General features: G+C 62.6%; 4 pseudogenes; all 4 read left to right on the forward strand.

Annotated features, from left to right (window-relative positions):
* The first annotated feature begins 2,299 nt into the window (after positions 1-2,299).
* LOC142870211 (uncharacterized) lies at positions 2,300-2,418 on the forward strand (annotated as a pseudogene).
* A 3,822-nt stretch (positions 2,419-6,240) lies between these two features.
* On the forward strand, positions 6,241-6,359 carry LOC142870212 (uncharacterized; annotated as a pseudogene).
* Positions 6,360-10,181: 3,822 nt separating this feature from the next.
* Positions 10,182-10,300, forward strand: LOC142870213 (uncharacterized; annotated as a pseudogene).
* Positions 10,301-14,123: 3,823 nt separating this feature from the next.
* LOC142870214 (uncharacterized) lies at positions 14,124-14,242 on the forward strand (annotated as a pseudogene).
* Positions 14,243-17,274: the final 3,032 nt, after the last annotated feature.

The following is a 17,274-nucleotide window of genomic DNA, read 5'->3' on the forward strand; positions in this document are numbered from 1 at the left end:
CGTCACCGTCCTCGGCCCCTGCCTGACGGGGCTCCTCCGTCGCCTGGGCCTTCCAAGGGCTTGGTGTGGACGCTGGTTCCAGGACGCCCTCCCAGGAACCCGGTAGCAGGGCGGCCGCAGCGTCTCGTGCAACCCAACCGTCCGCCGGCTGGCCGCCGTCGCTAAGTGGCCTGCGGGGGACGTGCTCCCGCTGTGCCGTGGGGGCCCAGCCTGGTGTCTTCTCTGAGGCCCCGCGGCTGCCGCTCCCCGCAAGGGGATAGCCGCGGAGGTGGGGACCGCCTCCTCATGGGGACGTATACCCAGCTCTCCACGTCGGATTCCGGGGCTCTCTGTCCTGCCAGAAGGCCCAGCTGGCCTGCGGGTCCTTAGAGTGGCAAAAACATCCGAAAACTGAGATTGAGGGTCCGGTGGGTGTCTGCACTTTTGTGCTGGGCACCCCAGGGAGGCCCGGGGGCTGGCTGGACAACGTGGTCTGCTGGGCTGGGGGGGGGGTTTGGAGGAGCAACTGATGCCCTTTGCACTTTGGGTAGCAAGTGTCTGAGGTGTCTCTGGGCCCTGTGCCATGTGGGGGCGGGGGCGGGGTGGGAGGAGGAGGAGGAGGAGGAGGAGGAGGAGGAGGAGGTGGGAAGGGCCGTGGCCTGCAGTGGTGTTCCCCGGGGTGGCACAGCATGTGGCTTCTTCCACGGGATGCTTGGCCTGGGCTCCCTGCACCTGGGCCTTTGGAGGACTGGCCCTGTGCTTGCCAACACTTCCTGCAGGGACCCAGAGCTGGGAGGTTGCATCTCTCAGCCCTGGGTCGGGCAGAGCCCCAGCGGGCCATGCCCACAACCTCTCTCAGCAGGGGTCCCCCAGAAGGCTCCTTTGGGACCAGGATTCTCTTGCGGGTGACTCTTTAAGGTCTGGCCCCTGGATGGAGGGGCACCAGGAGTAGAGGAGCAGGAAGGGGAAGGGGGTGGCCATGCGAGGGGACACTTTCAGGCCAAGTCCCAGCTTCAGTCTGATCCTCCTGGGAACCCCGGGGTGGACATCACACCTCCTGGTTGCCCCGCTCTGAGACAAGGAGCCGGGCTTCGCATTCCCACAGCAGCCAGTCGTGGGCTGAGGACACCTGGGGCGTTGGGAACTCCCTGGCTTCTCCTTGGTTTAACATCTGGAGCTGCTTGTGAATTGTGCCGCCACACACACCCGAGTGCAGGTGTCTTCTGCACAGACTGCGGGCCTCGCTCTTCTGAGTGCCGCTAGCTCGCCACCCACCCACTGGTGAACCTGGTCAGGGTACTTTCTCTCAGGGGCAGACTCTGATCCGGGCGGGCTACCGGTGTCTCTGTTTGCTCCTTTCTTTCTTCCACTTCGGGAAAGGCTTCCTTACTGGGTGTGGAAATCTCCTATGCCTTTCCTCGCCTATTCTGTCAGCTCTAAAATTCTCTTTCGGTTGCCACCCTCACAGATGGATTAGGAAACTCTTTGCGGTGCACTCATTAGTGAAATGACCTCAATGACGCTGGAATCCAATATCTAATGGCCGATTTTTAGCGAGTCCACACGCCAGGGTGGTTGGGGTCCAGTGCAGCCCCGGCCAGGCCCAGGCCCCTTGGACTGGGCCACAGGAGGACACAGAGGAGGGTCCCGGCCCCCACGGTAGCGGTGCGGGCAGTTCTCCAAGGGCTTGGGTGTTTTCCAGAGGGAGGAGATGGAGGGGACTGATTTCTTCAGCGCCCCACAAACCACGCCACCCCACCCCACCCATGGGACACATCCCGAGAGAGAGAGACGCCCCATACACTGGCTCCCCTCCCCCGTGCGCTGTGCCCCAGCCCTGGCCCGGGGGAATAGGCGGCCGCCGGGCCACAGGGTGGGGGGCGCAGCTGAAAGGGGTTGTGGGGGAGGGCCGCCCCTGGCTGGGGTCAAAGGGCGAGCGCCCCGCCCCTCCCGCCCGTGCGCAGTCTGCGGCCCCGGCGCGCTGGGGGTGGGGGGCGGGGAGGTGAAGGAGGCCAGGCGAGGAGAGGAGGGGGGCTTGAAGGTCTCCACCTGGGCGGGTCCAGCCGTGGAGGCGCATCTTGTGTGAGTGTGAGTGAGTGAGTGAGTGTGAGTGTGAGTGTGTGTGTGTACAGAGACAGCCCCCAACCCCGGCCCGCCGCTCCCTGCCCGCCCCGCCTGTCACCCCCCGTCCCTCGGAGCCCGCGGGACCCGGCCGGCGAACTCAACAGGCCCGACCCGGCGCGGGGCCTGGGGCGGGAGGAGGCGGCGGGGAAGCGCAGAGAGGCTCGGCTTCTTGAGCGGGGCAGGGGCGCCCTCCGCCGTCCACGGCCACACCACCCCGAACGCGCCCGATCCCGTCTGGTCTCGGAAGCTAAGCAGGGTCGGGCCTGGTTAGAACTTGGATGGGAGACCGCCCGGGAATACCGGGTGCCGTAGGCTTCTTCTTTTTTTTTTTTGCCTCTGGTTCTGTCGCGTTTCTGGGAGTGCGGGGGCGGCCCGGGGTGGGGGTGACCCCCACCCTCAGCGCCCGCCGCGGTGCCTGGCGCCCCAGCCCGCGCCGTTGGGCCTCCTCTTGTCCCGAGCCGTGACACCGCCGCCACGCGGCAGCATGCGTGGCTTCTGGACAGTCAGGTCTCAGACCAAAGGTCTGCTCTGTGGGAGCCGACACGCTGGAGGAAACCTTGAGAGTCTGAGAGGGGAGGGAGTTCCAGAAGAAGGCCAGGATGTCATTTTGAGGGAGTATGTGACCAGAACTCCTCCCGTTGCTTTTGGGGTTCTATGGGCTACACGTAGGAATCTTTGGTGGTGGCACCTGATGTTCGGGGATCCGGAGTCACACCCAGACCTGCTCCACAGGCCTCCTTTTACTTTTCTCTTCGGATTCATTTTTTTTTTTTTTTTTTTTTTGAGACAGAGTCTCGGTTTGTTGCCCAGGCTAGAGTGAGTGCCGTGGCGTCAGCCTAGCTCACAGCAACTTCAAACTCCTGGGCTCGAGTGATCCTTCTGCCTCAGCCTCCAGGGTAGCTGGGACTGCAGGCATGCGCCACCATGCCCCGCTAATTTTTTATATATATATCAGTTGGCCAATTAATTTCTTTCTATTTATAGTAGAGACGGGGTCTCGCTCTTGCTCAGGCTGGTTTTGAACTCCTGACCTTGAGCAATCCGCCCGCCTCGGCCTCCCAAGAGCTAGGATTACAGGCGTGAGCCACAGCGCCCGGCCGGATTCATTATTTTTAAAAAGTGTCTCTTATCTCTATTATTGCATTTTCTTTTCTCTCTCTTTTCAAGCAGATGATGGGAGTCCAAGTATTAAGGTGACATGTGTTGCCCGTGCCCCCCTCCCCCCCCGTGTTCTTATTCATTTACCTCTCATGTTGTTCCAGCATATTGTGGGGGCACCAATGTTAAGGTCGGGTGCGTTGCCCTCTCCCAGCCTCCCCCCTCGGGTCAGAGCTTCAAGTGCGCCCATCCCCCAGTCGGTGCGTACCCACCCCATTCCTAATGGATGTGTATGCCCATCCCCTCCCCCCACCCGCCCGACACCCACCCGAAGAAGGTGATTCCTCTGTGTCCACTTAGGTGTCCATCGGTTCGTACCGATTTGCTGGTGAGCGCGAGCACGTGGTGCTCGTGTGTCCATTCTTGGGATACTTGGCTTACTGGAACGGGTTCCAGCTCTGGCCAGGAGAACCACGAGAGGTGCCCCCTCACCGCTGCTCCTCATAGCCGAATAGCACTCCGTGGTGTCCACGCGCCACATTTTATTTACCCACTCGTGGGTCGATGGGCACTCGGGTGGCTTCCAGGTCTTTGCGATTGTGACTTGTGCCCTGACACTAACCCTAACCCTTACCCAGCCCGTCTCCTCCACGGCCCCTGCCTGACTGACTCCTTCCCGCCCGGCCTATCACCTGTCACCGTCCTCTGCCCCTGCCTGACACGCTCGTCCCCGCCCGGGCCGTCACCGTCCTCGGCCCCTGCCTGACGGGGCTCCTCCGTCGCCTGGGCCTTCCAAGGGCTTGGTGTGGACGCTGGTTCCAGGACGCCCTCCCAGGAACCCGGTAGCAGGGCGGCCGCAGCGTCTCGTGCAACCCAACCGTCCGCCGGCTGGCCGCCGTCGCTAAGTGGCCTGCGGGGGACGTGCTCCCGCTGTGCCGTGGGGGCCCAGCCTGGTGTCTTCTCTGAGGCCCCGCGGCTGCCGCTCCCCGCAAGGGGATAGCCGCGGAGGTGGGGACCGCCTCCTCATGGGGACGTATACCCAGCTCTCCACGTCGGATTCCGGGGCTCTCTGTCCTGCCAGAAGGCCCAGCTGGCCTGCGGGTCCTTAGAGTGGCAAAAACATCCGAAAACTGAGATTGAGGGTCCGGTGGGTGTCTGCACTTTTGTGCTGGGCACCCCAGGGAGGCCCGGGGGCTGGCTGGACAACGTGGTCTGCTGGGCTGGGGGGGGGGTTTGGAGGAGCAACTGATGCCCTTTGCACTTTGGGTAGCAAGTGTCTGAGGTGTCTCTGGGCCCTGTGCCATGTGGGGGCGGGGGCGGGGTGGGAGGAGGAGGAGGAGGAGGAGGAGGAGGAGGAGGAGGTGGGAAGGGCCGTGGCCTGCAGTGGTGTTCCCCGGGGTGGCACAGCATGTGGCTTCTTCCACGGGATGCTTGGCCTGGGCTCCCTGCACCTGGGCCTTTGGAGGACTGGCCCTGTGCTTGCCAACACTTCCTGCAGGGACCCAGAGCTGGGAGGTTGCATCTCTCAGCCCTGGGTCGGGCAGAGCCCCAGCGGGCCATGCCCACAACCTCTCTCAGCAGGGGTCCCCCAGAAGGCTCCTTTGGGACCAGGATTCTCTTGCGGGTGACTCTTTAAGGTCTGGCCCCTGGATGGAGGGGCACCAGGAGTAGAGGAGCAGGAAGGGGAAGGGGGTGGCCATGCGAGGGGACACTTTCAGGCCAAGTCCCAGCTTCAGTCTGATCCTCCTGGGAACCCCGGGGTGGACATCACACCTCCTGGTTGCCCCGCTCTGAGACAAGGAGCCGGGCTTCGCATTCCCACAGCAGCCAGTCGTGGGCTGAGGACACCTGGGGCGTTGGGAACTCCCTGGCTTCTCCTTGGTTTAACATCTGGAGCTGCTTGTGAATTGTGCCGCCACACACACCCGAGTGCAGGTGTCTTCTGCACAGACTGCGGGCCTCGCTCTTCTGAGTGCCGCTAGCTCGCGACCCACCCACTGGTGAACCTGGTCAGGGTACTTTCTCTCAGGGGCAGACTCTGATCCGGGCGGGCTACCGGTGTCTCTGTTTGCTCCTTTCTTTCTTCCACTTCGGGAAAGGCTTCCTTACTGGGTGTGGAAATCTCCTATGCCTTTCCTCGCCTATTCTGTCAGCTCTAAAATTCTCTTTCGGTTGCCACCCTCACAGATGGATTAGGAAACTCTTTGCGGTGCACTCATTAGTGAAATGACCTCAATGACGCTGGAATCCAATATCTAATGGCCGATTTTTAGCGAGTCCACACGCCAGGGTGGTTGGGGTCCAGTGCAGCCCCGGCCAGGCCCAGGCCCCTTGGACTGGGCCACAGGAGGACACAGAGGAGGGTCCCGGCCCCCACGGTAGCGGTGCGGGCAGTTCTCCAAGGGCTTGGGTGTTTTCCAGAGGGAGGAGATGGAGGGGACTGATTTCTTCAGCGCCCCACAAACCACGCCACCCCACCCCACCCATGGGACACATCCCGAGAGAGAGAGACGCCCCATACACTGGCTCCCCTCCCCCGTGCGCTGTGCCCCAGCCCTGGCCCGGGGGAATAGGCGGCCGCCGGGCCACAGGGTGGGGGGCGCAGCTGAAAGGGGTTGTGGGGGAGGGCCGCCCCTGGCTGGGGTCAAAGGGCGAGCGCCCCGCCCCTCCCGCCCGTGCGCAGTCTGCGGCCCCGGCGCGCTGGGGGTGGGGGGCGGGGAGGTGAAGGAGGCCAGGCCAGGAGAGGAGGGGGGCTTGAAGGTCTCCACCTGGGCGGGTCCAGCCGTGGAGGCGCATCTTGTGTGAGTGTGAGTGAGTGAGTGAGTGTGAGTGTGAGTGTGTGTGTGTACAGAGACAGCCCCCAACCCCGGCCCGCCGCTCCCTGCCCGCCCCGCCTGTCACCCCCCGTCCCTCGGAGCCCGCGGGACCCGGCCGGCGAACTCAACAGGCCCGACCCGGCGCGGGGCCTGGGGCGGGAGGAGGCGGCGGGGAAGCGCAGAGAGGCTCGGCTTCTTGAGCGGGGCAGGGGCGCCCTCCGCCGTCCACGGCCACACCACCCCGAACGCGCCCGATCCCGTCTGGTCTCGGAAGCTAAGCAGGGTCGGGCCTGGTTAGAACTTGGATGGGAGACCGCCCGGGAATACCGGGTGCCGTAGGCTTCTTCTTTTTTTTTTTTGCCTCTGGTTCTGTCGCGTTTCTGGGAGTGCGGGGGCGGCCCGGGGTGGGGGTGACCCCCACCCTCAGCGCCCGCCGCGGTGCCTGGCGCCCCAGCCCGCGCCGTTGGGCCTCCTCTTGTCCCGAGCCGTGACACCGCCGCCACGCGGCAGCATGCGTGGCTTCTGGACAGTCAGGTCTCAGACCAAAGGTCTGCTCTGTGGGAGCCGACACGCTGGAGGAAACCTTGAGAGTCTGAGAGGGGAGGGAGTTCCAGAAGAAGGCCAGGATGTCATTTTGAGGGAGTATGTGACCAGAACTCCTCCCGTTGCTTTTGGGGTTCTATGGGCTACACGTAGGAATCTTTGGTGGTGGCACCTGATGTTCGGGGATCCGGAGTCACACCCAGACCTGCTCCACAGGCCTCCTTTTACTTTTCTCTTCGGATTCATTTTTTTTTTTTTTTTTTTTTTGAGACAGAGTCTCGGTTTGTTGCCCAGGCTAGAGTGAGTGCCGTGGCGTCAGCCTAGCTCACAGCAACTTCAAACTCCTGGGCTCGAGTGATCCTTCTGCCTCAGCCTCCAGGGTAGCTGGGACTGCAGGCATGCGCCACCATGCCCCGCTAATTTTTTATATATATATCAGTTGGCCAATTAATTTCTTTCTATTTATAGTAGAGACGGGGTCTCGCTCTTGCTCAGGCTGGTTTTGAACTCCTGACCTTGAGCAATCCGCCCGCCTCGGCCTCCCAAGAGCTAGGATTACAGGCGTGAGCCACAGCGCCCGGCCGGATTCATTATTTTTAAAAAGTGTCTCTTATCTCTATTATTGCATTTTCTTTTCTCTCTCTTTTCAAGCAGATGATGGGAGTCCAAGTATTAAGGTGACATGTGTTGCCCGTGCCCCCCTCCCCCCCCGTGTTCTTATTCATTTACCTCTCATGTTGTTCCAGCATATTGTGGGGGCACCAATGTTAAGGTCGGGTGCGTTGCCCTCTCCCAGCCTCCCCCCTCGGGTCAGAGCTTCAAGTGCGCCCATCCCCCAGTCGGTGCGTACCCACCCCATTCCTAATGGATGTGTATGCCCATCCCCTCCCCCCACCCGCCCGACACCCACCCGAAGAAGGTGATTCCTCTGTGTCCACTTAGGTGTCCATCGGTTCGTACCCATTTGCTGGTGAGCGCGAGCACGTGGTGCTCGTGTGTCCATTCTTGGGATACTTGGCTTACTGGAACGGGTTCCAGCTCTGGCCAGGAGAACCACGAGAGGTGCCCCCTCACCGCTGCTCCTCATAGCCGAATAGCACTCCGTGGTGTCCACGCGCCACATTTTATTTACCCACTCGTGGGTCGATGGGCACTCGGGTGGCTTCCAGGTCTTTGCGATTGTGACTTGTGCCCTGACACTAACCCTAACCCTTACCCAGCCCGTCTCCTCCACGGCCCCTGCCTGACTGACTCCTTCCCGCCCGGCCTATCACCTGTCACCGTCCTCTGCCCCTGCCTGACACGCTCGTCCCCGCCCGGGCCGTCACCGTCCTCGGCCCCTGCCTGACGGGGCTCCTCCGTCGCCTGGGCCTTCCAAGGGCTTGGTGTGGACGCTGGTTCCAGGACGCCCTCCCAGGAACCCGGTAGCAGGGCGGCCGCAGCGTCTCGTGCAACCCAACCGTCCGCCGGCTGGCCGCCGTCGCTAAGTGGCCTGCGGGGGACGTGCTCCCGCTGTGCCGTGGGGGCCCAGCCTGGTGTCTTCTCTGAGGCCCCGCGGCTGCCGCTCCCCGCAAGGGGATAGCCGCGGAGGTGGGGACCGCCTCCTCATGGGGACGTATACCCAGCTCTCCACGTCGGATTCCGGGGCTCTCTGTCCTGCCAGAAGGCCCAGCTGGCCTGCGGGTCCTTAGAGTGGCAAAAACATCCGAAAACTGAGATTGAGGGTCCGGTGGGTGTCTGCACTTTTGTGCTGGGCACCCCAGGGAGGCCCGGGGGCTGGCTGGACAACGTGGTCTGCTGGGCTGGGGGGGGGGTTTGGAGGAGCAACTGATGCCCTTTGCACTTTGGGTAGCAAGTGTCTGAGGTGTCTCTGGGCCCTGTGCCATGTGGGGGCGGGGGCGGGGTGGGAGGAGGAGGAGGAGGAGGAGGAGGAGGAGGAGGAGGTGGGAAGGGCCGTGGCCTGCAGTGGTGTTCCCCGGGGTGGCACAGCATGTGGCTTCTTCCACGGGATGCTTGGCCTGGGCTCCCTGCACCTGGGCCTTTGGAGGACTGGCCCTGTGCTTGCCAACACTTCCTGCAGGGACCCAGAGCTGGGAGGTTGCATCTCTCAGCCCTGGGTCGGGCAGAGCCCCAGCGGGCCATGCCCACAACCTCTCTCAGCAGGGGTCCCCCAGAAGGCTCCTTTGGGACCAGGATTCTCTTGCGGGTGACTCTTTAAGGTCTGGCCCCTGGATGGAGGGGCACCAGGAGTAGAGGAGCAGGAAGGGGAAGGGGGTGGCCATGCGAGGGGACACTTTCAGGCCAAGTCCCAGCTTCAGTCTGATCCTCCTGGGAACCCCGGGGTGGACATCACACCTCCTGGTTGCCCCGCTCTGAGACAAGGAGCCGGGCTTCGCATTCCCACAGCAGCCAGTCGTGGGCTGAGGACACCTGGGGCGTTGGGAACTCCCTGGCTTCTCCTTGGTTTAACATCTGGAGCTGCTTGTGAATTGTGCCGCCACACACACCCGAGTGCAGGTGTCTTCTGCACAGACTGCGGGCCTCGCTCTTCTGAGTGCCGCTAGCTCGCGACCCACCCACTGGTGAACCTGGTCAGGGTACTTTCTCTCAGGGGCAGACTCTGATCCGGGCGGGCTACCGGTGTCTCTGTTTGCTCCTTTCTTTCTTCCACTTCGGGAAAGGCTTCCTTACTGGGTGTGGAAATCTCCTATGCCTTTCCTCGCCTATTCTGTCAGCTCTAAAATTCTCTTTCGGTTGCCACCCTCACAGATGGATTAGGAAACTCTTTGCGGTGCACTCATTAGTGAAATGACCTCAATGACGCTGGAATCCAATATCTAATGGCCGATTTTTAGCGAGTCCACACGCCAGGGTGGTTGGGGTCCAGTGCAGCCCCGGCCAGGCCCAGGCCCCTTGGACTGGGCCACAGGAGGACACAGAGGAGGGTCCCGGCCCCCACGGTAGCGGTGCGGGCAGTTCTCCAAGGGCTTGGGTGTTTTCCAGAGGGAGGAGATGGAGGGGACTGATTTCTTCAGCGCCCCACAAACCACGCCACCCCACCCCACCCATGGGACACATCCCGAGAGAGAGAGACGCCCCATACACTGGCTCCCCTCCCCCGTGCGCTGTGCCCCAGCCCTGGCCCGGGGGAATAGGCGGCCGCCAGGCCACAGGGTGGGGGGCGCAGCTGAAAGGGGTTGTGGGGGAGGGCCGCCCCTGGCTGGGGTCAAAGGGCGAGCGCCCCGCCCCTCCCGCCCGTGCGCAGTCTGCGGCCCCGGCGCGCTGGGGGTGGGGGGCGGGGAGGTGAAGGAGGCCAGGCCAGGAGAGGAGGGGGGCTTGAAGGTCTCCACCTGGGCGGGTCCAGCCGTGGAGGCGCATCTTGTGTGAGTGTGAGTGAGTGAGTGAGTGTGAGTGTGAGTGTGTGTGTGTACAGAGACAGCCCCCAACCCCGGCCCGCCGCTCCCTGCCCGCCCCGCCTGTCACCCCCCGTCCCTCGGAGCCCGCGGGACCCGGCCGGCGAACTCAACAGGCCCGACCCGGCGCGGGGCCTGGGGCGGGAGGAGGCGGCGGGGAAGCGCAGAGAGGCTCGGCTTCTTGAGCGGGGCAGGGGCGCCCTCCGCCGTCCACGGCCACACCACCCCGAACGCGCCCGATCCCGTCTGGTCTCGGAAGCTAAGCAGGGTCGGGCCTGGTTAGAACTTGGATGGGAGACCGCCCGGGAATACCGGGTGCCGTAGGCTTCTTCTTTTTTTTTTTTGCCTCTGGTTCTGTCGCGTTTCTGGGAGTGCGGGGGCGGCCCGGGGTGGGGGTGACCCCCACCCTCAGCGCCCGCCGCGGTGCCTGGCGCCCCAGCCCGCGCCGTTGGGCCTCCTCTTGTCCCGAGCCGTGACACCGCCGCCACGCGGCAGCATGCGTGGCTTCTGGACAGTCAGGTCTCAGACCAAAGGTCTGCTCTGTGGGAGCCGACACGCTGGAGGAAACCTTGAGAGTCTGAGAGGGGAGGGAGTTCCAGAAGAAGGCCAGGATGTCATTTTGAGGGAGTATGTGACCAGAACTCCTCCCGTTGCTTTTGGGGTTCTATGGGCTACACGTAGGAATCTTTGGTGGTGGCACCTGATGTTCGGGGATCCGGAGTCACACCCAGACCTGCTCCACAGGCCTCCTTTTACTTTTCTCTTCGGATTCATTTTTTTTTTTTTTTTTTTTGAGACAGAGTCTCGGTTTGTTGCCCAGGCTAGAGTGAGTGCCGTGGCGTCAGCCTAGCTCACAGCAACTTCAAACTCCTGGGCTCGAGTGATCCTTCTGCCTCAGCCTCCAGGGTAGCTGGGACTGCAGGCATGCGCCACCATGCCCCGCTAATTTTTTATATATATATCAGTTGGCCAATTAATTTCTTTCTATTTATAGTAGAGACGGGGTCTCGCTCTTGCTCAGGCTGGTTTTGAACTCCTGACCTTGAGCAATCCGCCCGCCTCGGCCTCCCAAGAGCTAGGATTACAGGCGTGAGCCACAGCGCCCGGCCGGATTCATTATTTTTAAAAAGTGTCTCTTATCTCTATTATTGCATTTTCTTTTCTCTCTCTTTTCAAGCAGATGATGGGAGTCCAAGTATTAAGGTGACATGTGTTGCCCGTGCCCCCCTCCCCCCCCCCCGTGTTCTTATTCATTTACCTCTCATGTTGTTCCAGCATATTGTGGGGGCACCAATGTTAAGGTCGGGTGCGTTGCCCTCTCCCAGCCTCCCCCCTCGGGTCAGAGCTTCAAGTGCGCCCATCCCCCAGTCGGTGCGTACCCACCCCATTCCTAATGGATGTGTATGCCCATCCCCTCCCCCCACCCGCCCGACACCCACCCGAAGAAGGTGATTCCTCTGTGTCCACTTAGGTGTCCATCGGTTCGTACCCATTTGCTGGTGAGCGCGAGCACGTGGTGCTCGTGTGTCCATTCTTGGGATACTTGGCTTACTGGAACGGGTTCCAGCTCTGGCCAGGAGAACCACGAGAGGTGCCCCCTCACCGCTGCTCCTCATAGCCGAATAGCACTCCGTGGTGTCCACGCGCCACATTTTATTTACCCACTCGTGGGTCGATGGGCACTCGGGTGGCTTCCAGGTCTTTGCGATTGTGACTTGTGCCCTGACACTAACCCTAACCCTTACCCAGCCCGTCTCCTCCACGGCCCCTGCCTGACTGACTCCTTCCCGCCCGGCCTATCACCTGTCACCGTCCTCTGCCCCTGCCTGACACGCTCGTCCCCGCCCGGGCCGTCACCGTCCTCGGCCCCTGCCTGACGGGGCTCCTCCGTCGCCTGGGCCTTCCAAGGGCTTGGTGTGGACGCTGGTTCCAGGACGCCCTCCCAGGAACCCGGTAGCAGGGCGGCCGCAGCGTCTCGTGCAACCCAACCGTCCGCCGGCTGGCCGCCGTCGCTAAGTGGCCTGCGGGGGACGTGCTCCCGCTGTGCCGTGGGGGCCCAGCCTGGTGTCTTCTCTGAGGCCCCGCGGCTGCCGCTCCCCGCAAGGGGATAGCCGCGGAGGTGGGGACCGCCTCCTCATGGGGACGTATACCCAGCTCTCCACGTCGGATTCCGGGGCTCTCTGTCCTGCCAGAAGGCCCAGCTGGCCTGCGGGTCCTTAGAGTGGCAAAAACATCCGAAAACTGAGATTGAGGGTCCGGTGGGTGTCTGCACTTTTGTGCTGGGCACCCCAGGGAGGCCCGGGGGCTGGCTGGACAACGTGGTCTGCTGGGCTGGGGGGGGGGTTTGGAGGAGCAACTGATGCCCTTTGCACTTTGGGTAGCAAGTGTCTGAGGTGTCTCTGGGCCCTGTGCCATGTGGGGGCGGGGGCGGGGTGGGAGGAGGAGGAGGAGGAGGAGGAGGAGGAGGAGGAGGTGGGAAGGGCCGTGGCCTGCAGTGGTGTTCCCCGGGGTGGCACAGCATGTGGCTTCTTCCACGGGATGCTTGGCCTGGGCTCCCTGCACCTGGGCCTTTGGAGGACTGGCCCTGTGCTTGCCAACACTTCCTGCAGGGACCCAGAGCTGGGAGGTTGCATCTCTCAGCCCTGGGTCGGGCAGAGCCCCAGCGGGCCATGCCCACAACCTCTCTCAGCAGGGGTCCCCCAGAAGGCTCCTTTGGGACCAGGATTCTCTTGCGGGTGACTCTTTAAGGTCTGGCCCCTGGATGGAGGGGCACCAGGAGTAGAGGAGCAGGAAGGGGAAGGGGGTGGCCATGCGAGGGGACACTTTCAGGCCAAGTCCCAGCTTCAGTCTGATCCTCCTGGGAACCCCGGGGTGGACATCACACCTCCTGGTTGCCCCGCTCTGAGACAAGGAGCCGGGCTTCGCATTCCCACAGCAGCCAGTCGTGGGCTGAGGACACCTGGGGCGTTGGGAACTCCCTGGCTTCTCCTTGGTTTAACATCTGGAGCTGCTTGTGAATTGTGCCGCCACACACACCCGAGTGCAGGTGTCTTCTGCACAGACTGCGGGCCTCGCTCTTCTGAGTGCCGCTAGCTCGCGACCCACCCACTGGTGAACCTGGTCAGGGTACTTTCTCTCAGGGGCAGACTCTGATCCGGGCGGGCTACCGGTGTCTCTGTTTGCTCCTTTCTTTCTTCCACTTCGGGAAAGGCTTCCTTACTGGGTGTGGAAATCTCCTATGCCTTTCCTCGCCTATTCTGTCAGCTCTAAAATTCTCTTTCGGTTGCCACCCTCACAGATGGATTAGGAAACTCTTTGCGGTGCACTCATTAGTGAAATGACCTCAATGACGCTGGAATCCAATATCTAATGGCCGATTTTTAGCGAGTCCACACGCCAGGGTGGTTGGGGTCCAGTGCAGCCCCGGCCAGGCCCAGGCCCCTTGGACTGGGCCACAGGAGGACACAGAGGAGGGTCCCGGCCCCCACGGTAGCGGTGCGGGCAGTTCTCCAAGGGCTTGGGTGTTTTCCAGAGGGAGGAGATGGAGGGGACTGATTTCTTCAGCGCCCCACAAACCACGCCACCCCACCCCACCCATGGGACACATCCCGAGAGAGAGAGACGCCCCATACACTGGCTCCCCTCCCCCGTGCGCTGTGCCCCAGCCCTGGCCCGGGGGAATAGGCGGCCGCCGGGCCACAGGGTGGGGGGCGCAGCTGAAAGGGGTTGTGGGGGAGGGCCGCCCCTGGCTGGGGTCAAAGGGCGAGCGCCCCGCCCCTCCCGCCCGTGCGCAGTCTGCGGCCCCGGCGCGCTGGGGGTGGGGGGCGGGGAGGTGAAGGAGGCCAGGCGAGGAGAGGAGGGGGGCTGGAAGGTCTCCACCTGGGCGGGTCCAGCCGTGGAGGCGCATCTTGTGTGAGTGTGAGTGAGTGAGTGAGTGTGAGTGTGAGTGTGTGTGTGTACAGAGACAGCCCCCAACCCCGGCCCGCCGCTCCCTGCCCGCCCCGCCTGTCACCCCCCGTCCCTCGGAGCCCGCGGGACCCGGCCGGCGAACTCAACAGGCCCGACCCGGCGCGGGGCCTGGGGCGGGAGGAGGCGGCGGGGAAGCGCAGAGAGGCTCGGCTTCTTGAGCGGGGCAGGGGCGCCCTCCGCCGTCCACGGCCACACCACCCCGAACGCGCCCGATCCCGTCTGGTCTCGGAAGCTAAGCAGGGTCGGGCCTGGTTAGAACTTGGATGGGAGACCGCCCGGGAATACCGGGTGCCGTAGGCTTCTTCTTTTTTTTTTTTGCCTCTGGTTCTGTCGCGTTTCTGGGAGTGCGGGGGCGGCCCGGGGTGGGGGTGACCCCCACCCTCAGCGCCCGCCGCGGTGCCTGGCGCCCCAGCCCGCGCCGTTGGGCCTCCTCTTGTCCCGAGCCGTGACACCGCCGCCACGCGGCAGCATGCGTGGCTTCTGGACAGTCAGGTCTCAGACCAAAGGTCTGCTCTGTGGGAGCCGACACGCTGGAGGAAACCTTGAGAGTCTGAGAGGGGAGGGAGTTCCAGAAGAAGGCCAGGATGTCATTTTGAGGGAGTATGTGACCAGAACTCCTCCCGTTGCTTTTGGGGTTCTATGGGCTACACGTAGGAATCTTTGGTGGTGGCACCTGATGTTCGGGGATCCGGAGTCACACCCAGACCTGCTCCACAGGCCTCCTTTTACTTTTCTCTTCGGATTCATTTTTTTTTTTTTTTTTTTTGAGACAGAGTCTCGGTTTGTTGCCCAGGCTAGAGTGAGTGCCGTGGCGTCAGCCTAGCTCACAGCAACTTCAAACTCCTGGGCTCGAGTGATCCTTCTGCCTCAGCCTCCAGGGTAGCTGGGACTGCAGGCATGCGCCACCATGCCCCGCTAATTTTTTATATATATATCAGTTGGCCAATTAATTTCTTTCTATTTATAGTAGAGACGGGGTCTCGCTCTTGCTCAGGCTGGTTTTGAACTCCTGACCTTGAGCAATCCGCCCGCCTCGGCCTCCCAAGAGCTAGGATTACAGGCGTGAGCCACAGCGCCCGGCCGGATTCATTATTTTTAAAAAGTGTCTCTTATCTCTATTATTGCATTTTCTTTTCTCTCTCTTTTCAAGCAGATGATGGGAGTCCAAGTATTAAGGTGACATGTGTTGCCCGTGCCCCCCTCCCCCCCCGTGTTCTTATTCATTTACCTCTCATGTTGTTCCAGCATATTGTGGGGGCACCAATGTTAAGGTCGGGTGCGTTGCCCTCTCCCAGCCTCCCCCCTCGGGTCAGAGCTTCAAGTGCGCCCATCCCCCAGTCGGTGCGTACCCACCCCATTCCTAATGGATGTGTATGCCCATCCCCTCCCCCCACCCGCCCGACACCCACCCGAAGAAGGTGATTCCTCTGTGTCCACTTAGGTGTCCATCGGTTCGTACCCATTTGCTGGTGAGCGCGAGCACGTGGTGCTCGTGTGTCCATTCTTGGGATACTTGGCTTACTGGAACGGGTTCCAGCTCTGGCCAGGAGAACCACGAGAGGTGCCCCCTCACCGCTGCTCCTCATAGCCGAATAGCACTCCGTGGTGTCCACGCGCCACATTTTATTTACCCACTCGTGGGTCGATGGGCACTCGGGTGGCTTCCAGGTCTTTGCGATTGTGACTTGTGCCCTGACACTAACCCTAACCCTTACCCAGCCCGTCTCCTCCACGGCCCCTGCCTGACTGACTCCTTCCCGCCCGGCCTATCACCTGTCACCGTCCTCTGCCCCTGCCTGACACGCTCGTCCCCGCCCGGGCCGTCACCGTCCTCGGCCCCTGCCTGACGGGGCTCCTCCGTCGCCTGGGCCTTCCAAGGGCTTGGTGTGGACGCTGGTTCCAGGACGCCCTCCCAGGAACCCGGTAGCAGGGCGGCCGCAGCGTCTCGTGCAACCCAACCGTCCGCCGGCTGGCCGCCGTCGCTAAGTGGCCTGCGGGGGACGTGCTCCCGCTGTGCCGTGGGGGCCCAGCCTGGTGTCTTCTCTGAGGCCCCGCGGCTGCCGCTCCCCGCAAGGGGATAGCCGCGGAGGTGGGGACCGCCTCCTCATGGGGACGTATACCCAGCTCTCCACGTCGGATTCCGGGGCTCTCTGTCCTGCCAGAAGGCCCAGCTGGCCTGCGGGTCCTTAGAGTGGCAAAAACATCCGAAAACTGAGATTGAGGGTCCGGTGGGTGTCTGCACTTTTGTGCTGGGCACCCCAGGGAGGCCCGGGGGCTGGCTGGACAACGTGGTCTGCTGGGCTGGGGGGGGGTTTGGAGGAGCAACTGATGCCCTTTGCACTTTGGGTAGCAAGTGTCTGAGGTGTCTCTGGGCCCTGTGCCATGTGGGGGCGAGGGCGGGGTGGGAGGAGGAGGAGGAGGAGGAGGAGGAGGAGGAGGAGGTGGGAAGGGCCGTGGCCTGCAGTGGTGTTCCCCGGGGTGGCACAGCATGTGGCTTCTTCCACGGGATGCTTGGCCTGGGCTCCCTGCACCTGGGCCTTTGGAGGACTGGCCCTGTGCTTGCCAACACTTCCTGCAGGGACCCAGAGCTGGGAGGTTGCATCTCTCAGCCCTGGGTCGGGCAGAGCCCCAGCGGGCCATGCCCACAACCTCTCTCAGCAGGGGTCCCCCAGAAGGCTCCTTTGGGACCAGGATTCTCTTGCGGGTGACTCTTTAAGGTCTGGCCCCTGGATGGAGGGGCACCAGGAGTAGAGGAGCAGGAAGGGGAAGGGGGTGGCCATGCGAGGGGACACTTTCAGGCCAAGTCCCAGCTTCAGTCTGATCCTCCTGGGAACCCCGGGGTGGACATCACACCTCCTGGTTGCCCCGCTCTGAGACAAGGAGCCGGGCTTCGCATTCCCACAGCAGCCAGTCGTGGGCTGAGGACACCTGGGGCGTTGGGAACTCCCTGGCTTCTCCTTGGTTTAACATCTGGAGCTGCTTGTGAATTGTGCCGCCACACACACCCGAGTGCAGGTGTCTTCTGCACAGACTGCGGGCCTCGCTCTTCTGAGTGCCGCTAGCTCGCGACCCACCCACTGGTGAACCTGGTCAGGGTACTTTCTCTCAGGGGCAGACTCTGATCCGGGCGGGCTACCGGTGTCTCTGTTTGCTCCTTTCTTTCTTCCACTTCGGGAAAGGCTTCCTTACTGGGTGTGGAAATCTCCTATGCCTTTCCTCGCCTATTCTGTCAGCTCTAAAATTCTCTTTCGGTTGCCACCCTCACAGATGGATTAGGAAACTCTTTGCGGTGCACTCATTAGTGAAATGACCTCAATGACGCTGGAATCCAA

The sequence above is a fragment of the Microcebus murinus genome, chromosome 3, assembly GCF_040939455.1.
Source record: "Microcebus murinus isolate Inina chromosome 3, M.murinus_Inina_mat1.0, whole genome shotgun sequence".
NCBI classification, from domain to species: domain Eukaryota; kingdom Metazoa; phylum Chordata; class Mammalia; order Primates; family Cheirogaleidae; genus Microcebus; species Microcebus murinus.